Source organism: Lissotriton helveticus, chromosome 8 (genome assembly GCF_964261635.1).
Source record: "Lissotriton helveticus chromosome 8, aLisHel1.1, whole genome shotgun sequence".
In the NCBI taxonomy this organism is placed as follows: domain Eukaryota; kingdom Metazoa; phylum Chordata; class Amphibia; order Caudata; family Salamandridae; genus Lissotriton; species Lissotriton helveticus.
The window spans coordinates 7,166,681-7,186,793 of NC_136069.1; positions in this window are offsets into that span (position 1 = coordinate 7,166,681).

Below are 20,113 nucleotides of genomic sequence, written 5' to 3' on the forward strand. Positions count from 1 at the left end.
TCAATGGTTAGAGCGGCAGACCCTGATGCAGAGGTCTGGCCGGGACCAGGGTTCAATTCCTGCCTCGGCGGGTCTTGGGCTTAGTGTCCATGGACCTGATAATTCTCGCCTCGGTGCCTATTCCAATCATGGGTCCCACTCTGCAACTCTGGGCAATAGCTTGCTTAATCTCCACAACGGCCCCACAACGCTAAGGATGCCTGGCCTCCACCTTGGGGGCGCCCAGGAGTGGACACCTCACAGGGAAAGCCAGGATGGGTTCCACAGCGGAATTCGTACAAGCGCCTTGAGACCCCATCTGGGGTGATTCGGGCGCTATACAAGTACTACAACATTTACAATAACGACATTGGAGTGCAATAAGAAGGCATCACAGGGAGCATTAACAGGGAAAAGAGAGGGGGAAAAAATAATGTGGCACCCGCCAGGGATATAACCAGGCACCGGACACAATAACGGGGCATCATAGGGGGCAATAATGGAGTATCACGACCGGAAATAACATGATCTGTCTTATAAACTAAAAAACAGGCTCTGGGCTACTTGGGCCAAGGCATGGCCGCAGCTGAGTCTGTGTGTCCAGAGGACTAGGACTGTGGCACTGCAGGCGGTGGTGCTTTCAGGCAGCGACTCACTCTGGCCTGCAGGTGGGCTGAGCTCAGGCGAGGCTGAGATTCCGGGACCGTTTGCCGCCTGGCCCGCGGCCTCCACATAGTGACCGGGCTGCCGCTGTCCTGACTCTTCGTGAGTTCAGTGCGGCGCTGTCCAGTGATACTGTCCTGGCGGCTGCTCGGCGCTGCAAACCCCGGGTCACTTGTCTCTGAATCAGCTGCATTCAGCGAGGGTAAAATGAATAACAGCTGAGCTAGCACGGCGGCGGCTCAGGCCGGTGCGAGCTGCCTGCAGAGGAGCGCTGCAGACAGGGCTGGACTGGCTGTAGCGGGCACCGGGCAATCTCCCGGTGTGCCCCACGTGTGGGGGGCTGGTTTTGGGCCCCTGGGGGCCATTTTTGTTACAGGACCAATAGCTGCAAAATCGGCCCTGTAACAAAATCGGCCAAAAACCGGCAATGGCAAAGAGCCTGGCGGCACCCACAACCACCCGAGGGGAGGGGGGGGGAGGCCTGAGCACTTAGCCAGGGACCGTTTTGGTTCCCAGTCCGGCCCTGGCTGCGGGCGGTGCCATCATTGAATTTGTGTTGCCGCCCGCAAACCAACCAGTCCAGAGCGCGCCTTCCTCCAAACTCCCGGCTTCGGCATCAGAATGTGATGTACCTCACGGCGCTGGCATGTACCAGACAACCTGAGTAGTCTTTGGACACTACCCAGGGGCGTAACACAGGCCCCCGCTGCGGTGAGAGGGTGGGTTCAAGCTCTTGGAGCCCCTCAGCACAGCACTTTGGCCGGAGAGCTCCAGATTGAGTCCGAAGGGGGCCCCTCCACATACCCTGCAGGGGGCCCCTCAAGCTTCGTTACGCCACTGGACTGACACTACCTCGTCGATCATGATGTCAGACAGGCTGTCAGTCAGAGCCGTGCCGCGGGGAATGATCACAATGAATCATGATACATTGTAGCGCTGCAGAGTGTGAGCCTGCCAGCACTGGAGCCTTAGCTCACGGTGGGAGCCCTGAAGCCTGTGGGAGCAAAGGGCGCGCAGTGTACGCCTCGAGCGGTGCGCTGCCAGCTGCCACACTTAGCGCTTTCACAGTGACAACTGAGACAGATATGCATGACAACGGCAATGCATTTCAGTGCAGTAATGCAGTGTGCAACTCTGAAATGCGTTAGTCTAACACCTGATGCGTGATACTTGGCAGGACCGATGTTCACATTGCTCAGACATAAAATATGTGGATTCGGCATGCGGTGACCAATACTGTTTCAGTGTTTGGTGTACAGTGAACGTAGAAAACAAATGTTTGTTTCTCACTATTACTCTGCCTATGACTGCCCAATACTGCAGCCAGAACAAACTTGACCTTTTGTGGAAATGGACTTGCACAGTTTCGTCACACGCCGAGATGGGCGGAGCCATTGTATGGCTCGGGTGTTTCTTGCATGCTTCAGGGTTACAGAATTTAAGAGGTCTTGTCTTTTAGGTTTGCCAGTAAGACTTTTGGACCATTTCTGACTAAACTTTCCGAAGGACAATGTTGAAGCCTCCCTCACATTTGGAGTTTCTGTTTTCTCAGGACAACTTTGGGAAGAAACACAGCCTTGTGATTGAGGTGAAAGAAGGGAGCTGTGACAGCTCTCAGTCAGTTGGGCCTAGCTGCATCCTGCCAAAATATCCAGCAAAAAAAGAAGTCTTCAGTGTAGAGCTGAACTAAAAATACATTATATAAATAAAAAGGTGTGTGAATGTAGTTAGGCGCACAGGAGTCTATTCATAAAGGCACATTTACAGGTGAGCGAATCTACACTTGTAAATGTACCTTTCTGAATAGGCCCCTGTGTGTCCACATCTTCACACAGCTTTTAATTGATATTTATTTTTATTTATTTAAAGTGTTTTATAAAGCGCGAACATGGCCCAACAGTATCAGAGCGCTGTGCATACGATTAGAAACAGAATAGAAAACCAGAAATATACACTATGGGCCAGATGTAGGAGGCCATTTACCGACCGGTAACGGCCGATTTCGGCCGTTACCGACCGGTAAATGGGTATTTGGGATGTAGGGGCATCATTTTACAGATTCGGTAAATTTTCCGAATCGGTAAATTTACCGATTCTGTAAAATACCGAATCGGTATTTTTACCGATTCGGTAAATCCCAGATGTAGGTGGGACTCTTCTGTGTCCCAAAGGCCTTACAGATTCGGTATTTTACCACCCAATCCAATTGGGTGGTAAATACCGAATCCAGGTGTGCATGCACATGTGTGCATGCACACCTAGCCATGTGACAGACAGACATGCCCTTAGGGCATGTCTGTGTGCCACATGGCACACATGCCTGTCTTTGGGGGTCAAAGTGACACCCCCTGCACCCTTGTTGGAATCGGTATTTACCGAATCGGTAAATACCGATTCGGTAATGCCCATTGATTCCTATGGGCTTCAATGCGATTCGGTATTTACCGATTCTGAAATACCTACCCCACCCCCCCCCCCCCTCTATTTTACCACTTCTTAAATAACGAATCGGTAAAATTCGGTAAAATTCGGTATTTAAGAAGTGGTCAAATAGAATTACCTACATCTAGCCACAAATGTATATATGTATGCAGTTGTAACACCCCTGTGCCCCACGTGTCACACCAGTTCTGAGACCATTGATCGTTTTCTTTTTTACTGTCCCACCCATGCTGATCATAGGAAAACCTGGATAATCCCAGGATGCCGCCTACTGTCGTTCGGATCTCCTAACGAAGCTCTACGTATCTTTAGATCTGATACAATACCGTGGCTCGTATTTGCAATATCGAGATTTTTGCTGTTTGCTTGGTGGCGAAGGTCCAAACTGTATAAAAGTGCCTCTGTAAATATGACTGGTTAATATCTACTTTTATAAGTTCTGGTGATGAAATCATGTTTTTCACGTATTTCCTTTAGTGCTGCTATAGTCCGCCTGTCATAAGATTTTTATGAAATATGGGTTTTTAATCTTTTTGGGCCATATGTATCAAGATACCCATTCGCGATTCTCAAATAGCGATTTTTAAGAGATCGCTATTTGAGAATCGCAAATGGGTATGTATGTACAAAATCACATTTTTTTGCGATTTCTTAAAATTCCTTAATTGCGATTAGCAAACTGCGAATCGCAATTAATTAATACTTTCCCATTCATTTCTATGGGCCAGGAGGCCCATAGGAATGAATGCGAAGTCATTCTCAATTTGCGATTCGCAATTTGCTAATCGCAAATTGAGTATAATTTCAAGGGTGCAGGGGTTTCCAAAGGACACCCTGTTGCACCCCTGAAATATGCATGGGTGCACATGTGGCGCACATACATGCCCTAAGGGCATGTATGTGCGTCACATGGCACTTTGAAAAATGAAAAAATTTGCATTTTTCAAGGAATTCGCAACTTAACACCAACTAGAAGTTGGTGGTAATTTGCGATTCCTTAAGGGCATTTAGCTAATTTTTTTTTGCTACATACATTGCAATTAACCGCTACCGCGCTACCGCGTTTTCCCGCTGTGCGCTGATTTTTAAAAATCGCGCTGTTTATGACAAAGCCAGCTCGTCATCCGCGTAGCGCAGGTAACGCCCATGACGAGCTGGCTTTGTCATTAGCGTCGAAGGGGTTAAGGAATCGCAAATTTTGCGATTCCTTATTTTGCACCAGATTTTGCTTCATACATTCCATTTAGCAAATTTGCATTCGCAAAGACCGAAATTCTGCGAATTTCGGCCTTTGCAAATGCGAATTTGCTTGATACATATGGCCCTTTTTGTTTTATATTCATGAAATTCTTTTATTACTGTAAATGTTCATAGTTCCAGTGAAACAATGCCTAGAGCTTTCAGACATGAATGTGAACCTCAAACTTGATATCCGGTCCCTACAGAACTGTGTCTGAGTGACACTTCAGACAATGCCCCAGACCTCCGTCTCCCCGTGCGTTATTCCATTCTCTGCTCTGACGTGAAACCCAACGAGGTGGGGGTGCATTAGTAACTCACAGGAGCACACCTAGCTGCAAATGACTTACAACTTATAATTTCCCTTCCTTCCAATACCTGTCGCTAGAAATCAGTGTCCACAAGACCTTCCGTCTCAGAATGAACGTCATATTCCACCCTTGTGGCGAAAGCAACACGCGTGTCGAGTGATGCATCGAATTGCGTGATCATGGCTGATATGCTGGGGCTCCTCATCTTCCTTGGAGACGGGGAACAGCGTTTACAACGCAACTTTTACAACGCAGTACCTTTACCATGCAACTTTTACACCGAAAGTCGTTACAACGACTTGCGCTGGGGGGCGCTTTAGGATAGGGAATAGTTAATTTACTATCCAAAACCTTCCCTACTATCCATGGGGACTGGAGTTGGAATAGTAAATTAAACTATTCACTATCCAGCACCCCCCAACGCAAGTCATTGTAACGACTTGCGTTGTAAAAGTTGCGTGGTAAAGGCATGCGCTGTAAAAGCATGCGTGGTAACAACATACATCCCTTGGAGACTTCAAGTGTCACTAGAGTGAAGATAACAACAACCATGTCACCTGTTTTCTTCTTTTCGATGGCACGGTGGCCGCCTCCAACGCTGTCATAAACCAACACACTGCAAAGGCGCGATGCGCGAACTCATCGTCTCCACGGGCGCACTTCTGACCAATTCCTGGGGGTTGGTCCGGCCACCTGAGGATCCTTTCGATGTATCCGTTGCCCACCCAACAACCTTTATAAACAAGACAAGTGGTATAAAGGAATAAATACAAAACAGTTACGGAGTAGAGTACATTTAATTTACCCTCTCCGCAATTATTATTCTTGATTTTGTCCACCCAACAACCTTTGGCCAATTCAAGAGAAGAAATCATGGTTCTGTAATACTAAAGTGTTGCCATCAGCAGGCCGGCTAACAAGCTTTGGGGTGTCCTTCCCACCTGATCCTGAGCAGGACACTCCTTCCACAGCAGAGGAGTACAACTCAGGCATGGGTAACCTAGTTAATGAAATGCAAGAGTAAAACACTTAGGCCTTGCCTCCCATGCTTCTGAAAGGATCACAGCTACGGGGGTGTTTTTGGTGTTACACCCCCCCCCAATTAACTGTATTTAATAAATAGTTGGGTACATGAGATTTCAGTCGAGTAAGGTAAGATGTCTGTATGATTTGAACTGGGGTGTTTAAATATTCACTCAGATAAACAAACAGACAAACACACACACTTGTCTATGTTTTGAATGTCTTAAATCATAGTGATCTTAAAAAATACTGGGGCATATTACCAAGGGTGGCGATATAGAATTATCGCCGGTTTAGCGGACGTTTTCGGCCGCTAAGCGGCAATAATTCTATCGCAATATTACCATGCTGTCGCTAACTGATGTTAGCGACAGCTTTTAGGCGATAGCGAGCGGTTTGGGGCCCGCTTTGCATGTGAGCGATATTTATCGCTAATGACATGCAAAGTGGGCGTGACAAACTGTTAGCGACTGAAAACAGTTGCTAACATCACTATTGCCTATTACCAACACAGGCGTAGCGATGGAAAAATTCCCGCTAGCGCCAAAAACGAACGCCTGCTCAGACCAGTTCTTAGCCATGTTATCCAATGGGAGGTGGATAACGTGGCTAAGAGCATTTGGTCGCTAATGCATGAATATCGCTGAATTGTCAGCGATATTCATGCATTTCACACGATTTTTATCGCTTTTGAGATAAACCTTAATAATAGCAAGGTATCTCAGCGATAAAAATCGTCGAAGCGCGGCGATAAAATTATTGCCGCTAACCAAGCTTAGCGATAAATATCGCTACTTCTTGGTAATATGCCCCACTGTGTTTTAAGAACCCCCTCACACACAATCGATTCTCCTTTCCCTTTCGACTGGCCCCTAATCCCCCCTCATATACTGCTTCCCATATTATGATTATAATGACACACCAGAGTGATTGTCAGAAAATGTGAAGCTAACACTCTCGTCTTACGGACCAAGCTACGCCCATAACCGCCAGCAGAAACTACAAATCGAACATCTTCAAAATAAATCCATGCTTGATGCCGCTACAACTTGCCCAGAGCTCCTTTTCGATATTATTATCAAACCAAACACCCAGCCTCCTCCAGTCTCCTCCAGCCTCCACCAGTCTCCTCAAGCCTCCAACAGTCTCCTCCAGCATCTAAATGTGAAGACCTTGCCATCTCCTATGCTGAGAAGGTAAAGTCCTTTGAGCTATCGTTTTCACCAGAATCCACTCTCCTACAAGATTTCACTCTGACCCGTGAAGCTCAGTCATGGGAGCACTTTGATATATTCCCGAGTCAGAGTTACTTGAAACTATAACTAAGGTGAAACTTTACAACACCTCTCCGGCACGTGACCTCCCTGGTGAACTTGTTGTGAATGACTTGCGTTGTAGTGGTACTCGTGGTAACAATGTGGTCATTGTACTGACCACTTTGTAAAGGCCATGCGTTGTAGCATCCTATATTCCTTTGGTTCCCCTCAGTTTTTCATGTTATACGTATTTAGGTTCTATGCTTTGCGCACCCACACAAGTATCATTTTTTTTCAGGAGACTGAAGTGAACGCTGGGTGGTGGGAAATTTGTGCCAGCACAGTGATCCGACAAATTTTCCACACAGAACTGTGAGGAAAGTGTGAATTGTTGGCTACATTTGACACACATTGCCTTTAAGCACAAGTGCACACGCACACTGCCAGTAAAATGCAGGTTCACACACAAGCAACCAAACGCCAGTAAACAGACGAACTCCAGTTTATACACTTACAGAAACCTTTGTTAGTGTCTAGTGGTTTTCTGCCCCCCTTGGGAGATGATGTGCCTAAAAAAATTGCTGATCTGCCTGCGGTGGTGAGCCTCAGCAAGGCCTACCAGTGCAAGGGATTCGCCCTTCTCTGCACAGAGTCCTCAGACCAATAGGAAGAAGTTGGCACAGAAACTGGAATAGAAAAGACAGAGTTTATTGAACCTCATGAGGTGGAACTACATTCACACAACACCCTTCGGTAATGTATGACGTAGCACACTGAATGGAAGGAGCTTGGGGACATATTATCAAGGACCGGTGTTAAAATTATCGCCATTTTATCGGCAGGAAACTGCTGATAAAACGGCGATAATGGGCTTGATAATACGCCCTTGTTAATTCCCTTAGAAGCCCATGTATTGGTGTTAACATGGGCTTCTAAGGGAATTAACAAAGGCGTATTATCAAGCCCATGATCACCGTTTTATCGGCAGTTTCTTGCCGATAAAACGGCGATAATTTTAACACCGGTCCTTGATAATATGCCCCTGGGTCCTTTTGTATACCCACACAGGGGCTCAAATGAAGGCAGTACAAATACAGAATGCTGGTTTTAGGTACATATAAGGTAATATAGAAAGTGTACTGGCAACAAGTGGGAGGGGCTAACAGTTAGCTAAGTCTGGTGGACACATCCTGACAGTTACAGGCAATAGCAGCTGTAAGCTCAACTGAGCATGTGCGAAGGTGGAAGACGCTAAATATATCTTGTCTCTAGGCAGATATCAAGAGCAGTTAACAGAAAGGTAGGACAGAGCACATGGCAAACAAAATGGCTGCCAGAAATACAAAATGGATTCCACACAACTGACAAGATAGTCTCTAAATACAAGATGTCTTCTGCTAATGCTTTACCTAATCGCTGCTAAATTACAACATGCCTCCAAGGGGGACAGAAGCAGCCAAAATGTTTTCTTGTCACAAAGCAGTCAGGCTTAACTTAGAGACAATGTGTAAAGTATTTGTGAAAACAGTAATAAAGAGAAAAAACATAACATGAGAAAAATCTCACATCAATTTAGAAAAGTAGAATAAAATGTACTAGATTATTTGACACCAAAATGACAAAAGTCTAATTAGTAGAACGGAGAGATGCCCTTTGAAGATTTAGGTAAAAATAGTGATCAGATGCAGAAAGCGCCAACTGTTGTTGTCTGGTCATGTCTCACCAGCAGAAAGTCACAAGTTCAGTTTGACCACGATGGAGTGCGGGCAGGGTACAGGGACCATGTTAGGCCCACTGAACAAAGTACCTTAAATCCTGGTTGTGGAATGTTGCAAGATCCTTGATCGAGGACGCGTTGCGCAGTGGTGGTTCCGAAGCAGCTGCGGCTGGATTGTGAGGTCCTGCATCAGGGATACATTGCACAGCAGCAGTTTTGATGAAGCCGTCGACTGGGCTTGCCATGCAAGGTCTTGCATTGTTATCGACGGAGGCTTGTGATGCGGAGCTAGAAGGAAATACATAGCACTTCATCGGTTCTGCCCAAAAGACCACAGCTGGGCTGGCAGAGGACATTCAGGCCCACTTCCAAGGATCCAGGACTGAGGTGGCACCACTTGGGGGCCAAGGCTTACAGTAGGCAGAGCCCAGGTGCTGATATAAAGCTGGGTGGAGCCTTTTCTGTCTCTGAGGCTCTGATCAGGAGGACAGCCAACTAACCCCTTGGAGTCAAGATGCAGGTCCAGTTCTTCTCCCTCAAGCAGCAGAGCAGCAGAGCAGCAGAGTGGCAGAGTGGAATGGCAGCAGGGTGGCAGGGTGGCAGAGTGGAAGGGCAGCAGGGTGGCAGGGCGGCAGAGTAGAAGGGCAGCAGAGTGGAAGGGCTGCAGAGTGGAAGGGCTGCAGAGTGGCAGGGGGGCAGAGTGGAAGGGCTGCAGAGTGGCAGGGTGGCAGAGTGGCAGGGCGGCAGAGTGGAATGGCAGCAGGGTGGCAGGGTGGCAGAGTGGAAGGGCAGCAGGGTGGCAGGGCGGCAGAGTAGAAGGGCAGCAGAGTGGCAGGGTGGCAGAGTGGCAGGGTGGCAGAGTGGCAGGGCGGAAGAGTAGCAGTCCCTGCACAGCAGCGCAGCAGTCCTTGATCCCGGAGCAGAGTACAGCCCGGCGTAAATCGATGAAAGCGGAATAATCTGCATGTACACCAGTCTGCGGCACAGGGAGGGAATCCATATGAGACAACCGTAAACTTACTGTGGACAAAGACAGTGTTGCTGGCCTATTGCTTCAAGAGTTATCAGCAGCTTTTGACATAGTTCACCTCTAGGCACTATTGCGTGGACCTCCACACCTTAGTGTACATGAGAATCCTGTAAAGTGGATTACATCCTACAAACCTGGGTGCACTTGTTGCCTTTTCCATCTGACCCCTCACGCCCTAGGGATCCTTCACGGCTGCACCTTTACTCAATCCTCATAGTGGACATGACCAAATCCTCTGATCTCCTGCGTACAACTGGTCAAGTGACACTCACATCTTCTGAAGGATGTGCACACCTGAAGATTCTCCTGGGCACAACTGGTCAAGTGACACTCACATCTTCTGAAGGATGTGCACACCTGAAGATTCTTCTGGGCACAACTGGTCGAATGACACTCACATCTTCTGAAGGATGGACACTCCGGAAGAATCCCCTGGGTACAACTGGTCGAATGACACTCACATCTTCTGAAGGATGGGCACTCCGGAAGATTCTTCTGGGCACAACTGGTCGAATGACACTCACATCTTCTGAAATATGGGCACCCCGGAAGATTCTCCGGGACACAACTGGTCGAATGACACTCACATCTTCTGATGGATGGGCACTCCAGAAGATTCTCCTGGGCACAACTGGTCGAATGACACTCACATCTTCTGATGGATGGGCACTCCGGAAGATTCTCTAGGGCACAACTGGTCGAATGACACTCACATCTTCTGATGGATGGGCATTCCGGAAGATTCTCTAGGGCACAACTGGTCGAATGACACTCACATCTTCTGAAGGTCTCTTTGGGTTTTAGCAGGGTTTTATATTGCTTTGCTTGAAGCACACAAACACACTTGATGCTGTTCGCATGCAGAGAGAGCTGGTGTATGCTGATGTGATCCCTTCATTCTAGGATCTTGAGGTATGGGCCCGCCCTGCTAAAACCCAAAGAGACCTTTTTAGCTATTAATATAATATGTGAGTTAGGGAGGGTGAGAAATAAGTGTTGTTAACCCTTATTCATTACAGCATGTTAACATGCTGTCACCATTTGCTTTCTATGGACTAGTAACTATGCTGATAACTTTGCTTCTGATAATATGTTTCCTTGTATTATCTAAGATACTGCGTCTGAGAAAACGGCATTAGTAAATAAATATTTCAAATATGCACGTGTCCTCATTTACTCCACGTTCTGGTTTGAAATGATTGTATAACGAAAGAGTGCTCATGTGTTCCACGTAACCTGAGGTACTGTAAGTTCATGTTCTGGTTTGTCTAAACATTGGGAGTTTGTTATGACCAATGAGACACTGTAGCTAGCTCGGTAAGGGGTTTGTTGGGTACTAAGGTGAGTTTTGGGTCACCCTAATCCGCCAAGGTTCCAATCCTCTGTGCACAGTTCTGTGGGAGAACAGAAACCCTGCTACAATACTAAATTTAAAAATGTGAATACATGGCCTGGACCAGTTTAATTTTGTTTTTTATTTATTTATGTGTATCTTATGCCGTTTTAGATAGCACAAACAAGAACACAAAGATATTGGCGCGCTTTACATGAGAACCAGTTACATTGCACTAGGTCACATTTTTAGGCGTGGGGAGATTTAGGGATTTGTCCAGAATGTAGGGCACGCCGAAACTGGCACTTGCTTCTCGAATTCCAAATTCGGCAGCTCTGCTCCTAACGGCACAGCCTCTCCCCTCTGCTACGGGTGCTGAGCACCGGCAAGACCCACCCCACTTACAGCCCTGGCCCAAGGACATTAGCTAATGGGGTGGTTGAAAATGGTAGGGAGAGATGGCTTTCACATCACAATAGGAGGGCTGATAAGGGGGCAATTCCGTGCGTCTTGTTCCAGGTAATACACGTATCTAACAGTTTAGGAAGGAAGATTGCATTTGTTTGCACAGTGGTGCAAGTGCATACATCGTGCTTAATAGGAGATTGGTGTCGAAAAAACAGTAACCCATACAGGCTTACAATGTAAATGACGTAGCATTATAATCTAGATGAACATCGCCTCTGTCCATTTCTTGGTTCCTCCTATCAATTCTGTTACACAACGCTGAGGTTTACAAGGAGTGTAACACACGGTTGCTTTCTTTTCCTTCCACAAGATGGCGCCTATCGTCTGTTAAGTGCAATCAAGTACTGCTACATTGAAATCATCTTAGTATTGACGGCATAAAAATTTGGCAAACATCTTCTCGTCCCTCCACAGTGAAATATCGTAAAATATAGTTGCCACATTTTGAAGGACGCGTGCTTTACTGAACAGGGAGCAAGTAATGTGCTTACAACGCAGCGTCGGAATCTGACAGAAAAGGGGCAATTGCATGGATATTTTTCATTCGGGCACAACAAGAGAAACTTGACGTCGTTGCCTTAACGCTTAGTGCGATTTCTCAAACAGAGGATAAACAAGCTTCGACGCTTATCAGCGCCGTGCGCCTTTTCGGTTTCCAAGGCGCATGGCAGTGAAGCGGGTGCTCAGAGACGGACGACAAAAAAAAAAAACCTGCCTGTTTATCAGCGCCGCGCGCTGGTATGCAGACTCCCCTGCATTCCAGAGAGGCGCGCGACGCGATCCGATCCTTTCCTGCCATGCTGTGGAGAGAAGACCTGGCCGCGCGCACAACGTTAACCTATGGGGAAACGCTGCGCGCGGCCGGGTCTTGTCTCCCTTCGTCGGTCTCAGACTGCTGAGACGACGACTATAGTTCTCGCTTGCGAGAACGCGCTTTCAGAGCGTTCGTCGTAGGCGAGACCTAATAAATGAGCCTGGGCAGGAAGCAGCCGCGTCCATCACGAGCAGGACAATGTATGAGTGCAGCGCTCGGGTTACGAAGCCGCATTCCTGGTCCGGGCTCCCGTCCCGGCCCCCCCGGCCTCGCCTTTGATTCTGCTGCCAGCGGCGTCATTACCGCAGCCCGACACATAGCGCTTCGAGGGCCGAGGCGCTCACGGTGATTGGAAGGGATAGCGCTCACTTCAGGGGCGCAGATGACAAACACATGGCGCCCCCACACCCTCGCCGGGGCCCCAGCTGAGCTCGGACGGGGGTGAAGCGCCTCGGACTCCCGGGGGGTGTGTGGGGATCAGGGGCAGAGGGATTTTAGAACAAGGGGGCTCTGTCTCCCCTCATCAGCCCCCGGGACGTCTCTCTTATGCATCATAGACTGCTGATCGAGCGCCCCTGCAGGAAAGAGCAGGCTTCAAGGAGCTACCGGTGATTCAGAGACCTTTAAGGCCTGGGCTAAGCTGACAAATACCCTGGGCCCCCACTCCCAAGGGCCCCACTGGGGAAGTGAACATTCTTTTTTTTATACCAGTGCTTGATAGGATCTTTCTCAACCTCTCTGACTCCACCCCTGTCTCTGCCTTTGACTTGTCTCTCTGGCTCGGGTCATCTTAAGATTTTGGGGGTCACAGGCAAGACTGTGGCCCTGTTAATATTTAACACATAATGTAGAAATGTTTGGCTTCGTGTGAACAAGAAATGGGTAATAAAATAAAAATGTGCCTCTTACAGGGGGCCCCAACATATCTCTCACCCAGGGCCCCCAAAATCCTTAAGACAACACTGCATTGATTAGGAGCCAGCAGCTCACCCTGCCCCCCCCCACGGTGTGCACGACATTCAGTCGCCCCCCATAACTAGCTCACATTTATCAAGGCAGTCGAGAAAGGACTCTACGGCCAACAACAAGCCCCTCAACTCTACAAAAACTAGCACAGCCCTCTGGCCCAACCATCCATGAACGCATCACACCTCAAAGGTCTGAGCAGGAACAGGCCCACCTCACCTTCACCTCTACCCGGAGGAGCCATTCCCAAACAGCCATTAACAAACCTCCAGTGAGCATTAGAGCCCAGAGCAAGCAGGGTCTAGACCAGGCCTCAATGCCCCCTCAGATCTTTACCCGGGGGTACCTGGCGCGGAATCCAGAAGTGAAGGCGACTTGTGCATTTGTTATGCGACCTCCATGCGGCATTTAGTGCAACTTACGATATTTCACTTTGTAAGAAGCGTGTTATCGCAGAGAGAGCGATGGTGCAGTCATTACTCAACGAGACATGGCAGAGGGAACAGATGTCAAGTCAAGTCAAGTCATAACATTTATATAGCGCACTACATACCCAGAGGGTTTCAAGGCGCTTAGGAAGGGGAGGAGGATTATTTGTCAAATATCCACGTTTTAAGCTGCTTTCTGAACGCTAGGTGATTCTGGGTGAGGCGAAGGTAAGCGGGGAGTGAGTTCCATGTTTTGGCAGCCAGGTATGAGAAGGATCTGCCTCCCATGGTGGTCTTGTTGATGCGAGGTACAGTGGCGAAGGCTTGGCTGGAAGAGCGAAGTTGTCGGGAGGGGGTGTAAAAGGACAGTCGAGAGTTGAGGCAATCTGGTCCGATGTCGTAGAGTGATTTGTGTGCGTGGGTAAGCAGTCGGAAAGTAATCCTCTTATTGACGGGTAGCCAGTGGAGGTCTTTAAGGTGACCAGAGATGTGTTCGTTGCGTGGGATGTCTAATATGAGCCTGGCTGAGGCGTTTTGGATTCGTTGTAGTTTCTTCTGGAGTTTAGCGGTGGTACCTGCGTAGAGGGTGTTTCCGTAGTCCAGTCGGCTCGTGACTAGAGCGTGGGTGACTGTTTTCCTTGTATCGGAGGGGATCCAGCGAAATGTTTTTCTGAGCATGCGAAGAATGTTAAAGCAGGAAGAGGATACGGCGCTGACTTGTTTGTTCATTGAGAGTGAAGAATCCAGGATGACGCCAAGGTTCCGTGCGTGGTCTGTCGGGATGGGTGCATTTCCGAGGGCTTCCGGCCACCAGGAGTCGTCCCATGCAGAGGGGGATTTACCTAAGATGAGGACTTCTGTTTTGTCTGAGTTCAGTTTCAGACGGCTTTGTTTCATCCATTCGGCGACTTCTTTCATTCCTTCGTGTAGGTTAGTTTTGGCGGTGCTGGGGTCCTTGGTGAGAGATAGGATCAGTTGAGTGTCATCCGCGTAAGAGATGATGTTGAGGTTGTGTTGGCGGGCGATGGCCGCGAGGGGGCTCATGTATACGTTGAAGAGGGTGGGACTGAGTGAGGATCCTTGTGGTACGCCGCAGATGACTTCGGTGGCCTCGGACTTGAAAGGTGGGAGGCGGACTCTCTGGGTTCTTCCGGTGAGGAACGAAGTGATCCATTCCAGTGCCTTTCCTTGGATTCCGATGTTTCTGAGGCGTTGTAAAAGGGTGCTGTGGCAGACTGTGTCGAAGGCTGCAGAGAGGTCGAGGAGGATGAGGGCGACTGTGTCTCCATTGTCCAGCAGAGTTCGAATGTCGTCTGTTGCTGCGATGAGGGCGGTCTCAGTGCTGTGTTTGGCTCGGAAGCCAGATTGTGAGGGGTCGAGGGATTTGTTGGCTTCGAGGAAGGCGGCGAGTTGGTTGTTGACGGCTTTCTCGATGACTTTGGCCGGGAATGGAAGAAGCGAGATGGGGCGGTAGTTTTTGAGTTCGGTGGGGTCTGCTGTTGGTTTTTTCAGAAGGGCGGTGAGTTCAGCGTGTTTCCAGTCTTCTGGGAAGGTAGCGGAGTTGAAGGAGCAGTTGATGACGTCTCGGAGGTGCGGAGCTATGACGGAGTCTGCTTTGTTGAAGATGTGGTGAGGGCATGGGTCTGTGGGGGATCCAGAGTGGATGGAGTTCATCAGGCGGATGGTGTCCTCAGTGGAGATTGGCTTCCAGGCGTTAAGGGTGTTAACGGGGGGAAGATGGTCAGCTGATGGTAGGGTGGGTTGGCTTCCGGGTTGGTTGACGAAGCTGTTGTGGATGTCAGCAATCTTGTTGTGGAAAAAAGAGGCTAGGAAATCGCAGAGGGTTTGAGAGGGGGTGATGTCGTTGGAGTTGGCTGAGGGGTTGGAAAATTCCTTGACGATGTTGAAAAGTTCCTTGCTGTTGTGGGCGTTGTTGTCAAGTCGATCTTTGAATGCTGTTTTCTTGGCTTTTCGGATCAGTTGGTGGTGAGTACGGATGGCGCTTTTGAAGGCGTCCTTGTTGCTGGTGGATGGGTCTTTTTTCCAGGCCTTTTCAAGGGAGCGGCATAGTTTCTTGGACTTCTTGAGGTCGTCGTTGAACCATGCGGCCTTCTTGATGCCAAGTTTGTGTTGACGTTTTTTCAGTGGTGCTAAGGTGTCGGCGGTGTTGGATAACCAAATGGTGAGGTTGGAGGCGGCTTCGTTGGCGTTAGAAGAGAGGGCTGGGGAGGTTTGAAGGAGCGATGTGGAGATCTGTTCAGTGGTGATTTTGTTCCAGTTTCTTTGTAGAGTTGGTTGGAGGTGGATGATGGGTTTCGGCTTGTTGTAGGTGAAGTGAACGCAGCTGTGGTCAGTCCAGAGGAGATCCGTAGTGTGGCTGAAGGAGACATGGTTGCTGGAGGTGAAGATGGGGTCGAGAGTGTGACCTGCGATGTGGGTGGGGGAAGTGACCAGTTGTTTAAGTCCGAGGTTGTCGAGGTTGTCTAAGAGGGTGGCGGTGTTGCGGTCGTTGATCTTTTCAAGGTGAAAGTTGAGGTCTCCCAGAAGGATGTAGTCTTTGGAGGGGAGCGCGTGTGGGGTGATGAAGTCCGTGATGTCTTCACTGAATTTTGCGCGTGGTCCTGGTGGTCTGTAGAGGAGGGTGCCTCTGAGTGTGGTCTTGGGGTCGATGTGGATCTGGAAGTGAAGGTGTTCGGAGTTGGCGAGGTTGGCATCAGAGCTGGTTGAGATGCGGATTGTTTTCTTATGGACGATAGCGATTCCACCTCCTGTATGGCCGGTGCGGTCCTTGCGTGTGATCTTATAGTCATCAGGGATGGCGATGGCGATGTCAGGGGCGGAGGAAGCGTTCATCCATGTTTCCGTTAGGAAGGCGACGTCAGGAGAGATGGTGTCTAGTAGGTTCCAAAGGTCAATGGCGTGCCTGTGGACCGAGCGGGTGTTGAGAAGGATGCATTCTAGGCGGTTGGGGTCGGGAATCTGTGTTGTGGTCGTAGCGGAGTTGGTGACGGTGCTGCTGAATTTGCAGGAGTAGCAGGAGAAAGGTCCATGGGTGCGTCCAGGAGCGGCTTGGACGCAGGTGGGGGCGCAGCCGGGGTTAAGGGCTAGGAGGGTGGCGGCATCGTAGGTAATGCGGGGGGGGTGGGCGGCGAGAGGGGCAGGGGGTCTGGCGCTGGGCGCGGTCCAGGCACGGACGGGCGTAGACGGGCTTACCTTTGGCGCACCTTCGGCGCGGATTGGGCGCGGTCGCTGCGCGTGAACGCTGCGCGCGGGAATAACTGTCATATATGGATGGTGGAGGGGGAGGGGCGAGGGCGTCTCAGCTGGGAGGCGGGGCGGGCTCGGGATGACCAGAACAACAACAACAACAATCCGACAAAATGGAGGCGGAGGGGGGAAATGCGCGCAAACAGGAAAAGCGGCGCTTTAAATAAATGATAAAATGCAGTTTGAATGCAGCGTCTATCACGCGCACAGCAGGCAGCAATGAATGTCAAAAAGCAAGGCGGCGCTTTAAATAAATGATAAAGTGCAGTTTAAATGCAGCGTCTATCACGCGCACAGAAGGCAGCAATGAATGGCAAAGCGGCGCTTTTAAATAAATGATAAAATGCAGTTTAAATGCAGCGTCTATCGGGCACACAGCAGGCAGCAATGAATGGCAAAAAGCGAGGCAGCAACGATACCAGTGACGCAGCAGGACACTGGGGAGCGACCACTCAGTCCAGGGGAAACGAGCGAGTTAACTTGAATCTACAGACCCTGCAGAAACCAAAAATGGCCTTGAACAAGACTGTGTTTTGGCCTCCCTTATTATTGTCTGACCTCTCCCACTCATTGGCCAAGGGCAGCTCTAGGCAACCCTCCCAAGGTAGGCCATTGTGTGGTCCATGCATGATGACATGTACACGTTTCGGTTATAACTGACTACAGTGCATCAGACTTCAGCATCACATGAATGGACAGACTGATTATTGCACACTTGTCACATCAGGCCCCTCCCCCTCCCTGCAGCACTGTGTAAACAGGCCTTTATAGCGCATTCTAAGTTGGGGGATTAAGTCCCCTTGAATCCTGAGGGTCCCTGGGTACAACTAGCCCACCAGATATCTCCAGTAAGCGCCCATGAGGTGTGTTGCAGAGAGGTGTAAAAAGGGGCGTGGTCTTGGACAACCTCTCTGCAAAGCAGCTCTCTGCCGCTTTCTGGAAGTACCTGGTGGGCTAGTTGCCCCCAGGGACCCTCAAGATTCATGGGGACTTAATCCCCCAATTTACAACATGCTAGGGGGCACGTTTGCATAGTGGTGCAGGGAGGGGGCAGGCCTGATATAAGAAGTTAGCAATCCTGCTGTGTGGGACTTACAGGTGGTGATAAAAGGGGTAGTTGGCCCCCAAGGATGACATTAAGGCTAACTACTCCTCCTGTTACCTCCAGTAAATCCCACACAGTGGTATTGCTAAGAGGTGTTTCGGAGGCCACGCTCACCTTTCTCCACCACTCCGGAAAAGCGACTGGTATGTCATCGCTAGAAATGTGCATTTAAAAACCTTTGAAATTCACTGAAAAAAACGTAGCTTTCAGGGACGTTATAGTAAAAAATTAGCAATTAAAAAACCTTTTTAATTCACAGAAAAAACATAGGTTTCAGGCACGTTATAGTTAGAAATTTGCATTTAAAAAACTTTAGAAAGTCACTGAAAAAACCATAGGTTTCAGGGACGTTATAGTTAGTTGGACATTTCACTTGTACAAAACCAGAGAAATTCTGCCGTTATAGTTAGTTCAGCTAACTATAACTCGCGCCCCTGCAATGCACTGCTGATGAAGTCACATATTACATTATTCATGGCATGGTCAGTGACATCACTGATGACATCATTGATGACATCTCAAATGACATCACTGATAACATTACTGATGACATCATCCATGTGAAAATCTTATGCACCCCCTCATAATCTAATATAACCTTTGATACACCCACTGTAAAAAAGACTACCATTTTCGAAACCATTGACACACCAACACCAGTTACTACATACGCACCTATTGAGCCCTAGGTCTACACACACATCTACTCATTCACCCATAGTCACTCATACATACAGTCACTCATCATTACAATGCTATCATATTTACTCATACACCTATACAGACACTCACACACCACCACTCATCCAGAGTTACTCACACACATAGTAAGTCATGCAAAGAATCAATCACCCTCCCATTTGCTCATCTATACAGTTATACACACACATCACATCACTTATTCAAACAGAAACAAATGCATACTTACTCTCTTATACAATCACTGACACAAGTACACACTCATCCATACAGCCACTCTCACAATCATCGACTCTCACGTATAGTCATTTATATACTCCAACTCTCACATACACTGCCTTTTACATATGTAATTACTTGGACATGTACCATTGAGGCATCCATTCACTCACCAACACACCCATACACACACTCACTCACCCATACAGCTGTTTCCACATGCACTCTTGAACACATACACACAGTGAATCTCCCACCCATCACACACACACACACTCAGGCACCCATACAAATACTCAGGCAACCTATTGATAACCCATAAAGACACTCATCTACCTACTCACCAACCCATACAGCCGCTTACACACCAACAGACAGACTGATACACACATTCAAACATTTTAGTCACTAACCCATGCATTCAATAGGATACATGTAATCACTCACTTAAATAGTGAGTCACACACCTATTAAATCCTCCATTCAGACACTTATACACCCACTCATTCTTCAATACACCTTGACATATATATAATGCATATTTAAACTTTAAAGAAAAACATAGTCACTGGATGATGTCATCAGTCATGTCATTTGAGATGTCAACAGTGATGTCATCAGTGATGTCCTCAGTGATGACACTGACCATGTCATGAATGATGTAATATGTGATGTCATCAGCAGTGCATTGCGGGTGCGTGAGTTATAGTTGGCTGAACTAACTATAATGAGGTCATTTCTATGTTTTTTTACAAGAGAAATGTCCAACTAACTATAACGTCCCTGAAACCTATGGATTTTTCAACGTTTTTTTAAATGCTAATTTCTAACCATAACGTGCCTGAAACCTATGGTTTTTTCAGTGAATATATATATATATATATATATATATATATATATATATATATATTTATATATATATATATATATATCAAGAACTCCTTTCGACGAAAGAACAGAGGCCACAATAGGGGTAAGCAGGGGATCATCAATTTATTCCGTAACATGCTTTTCAAATCAGCGAATGCATTTCGGCATCTCATATGCCTTCATCAGCGCCTAGGATCTTTATGGGCAGGATACAGGTAACGTCTTGCTTTAAAATGATAGCCCCTTGATGATTGGTTCAAGTCCGCTCCACCCTCAGAAGCAGT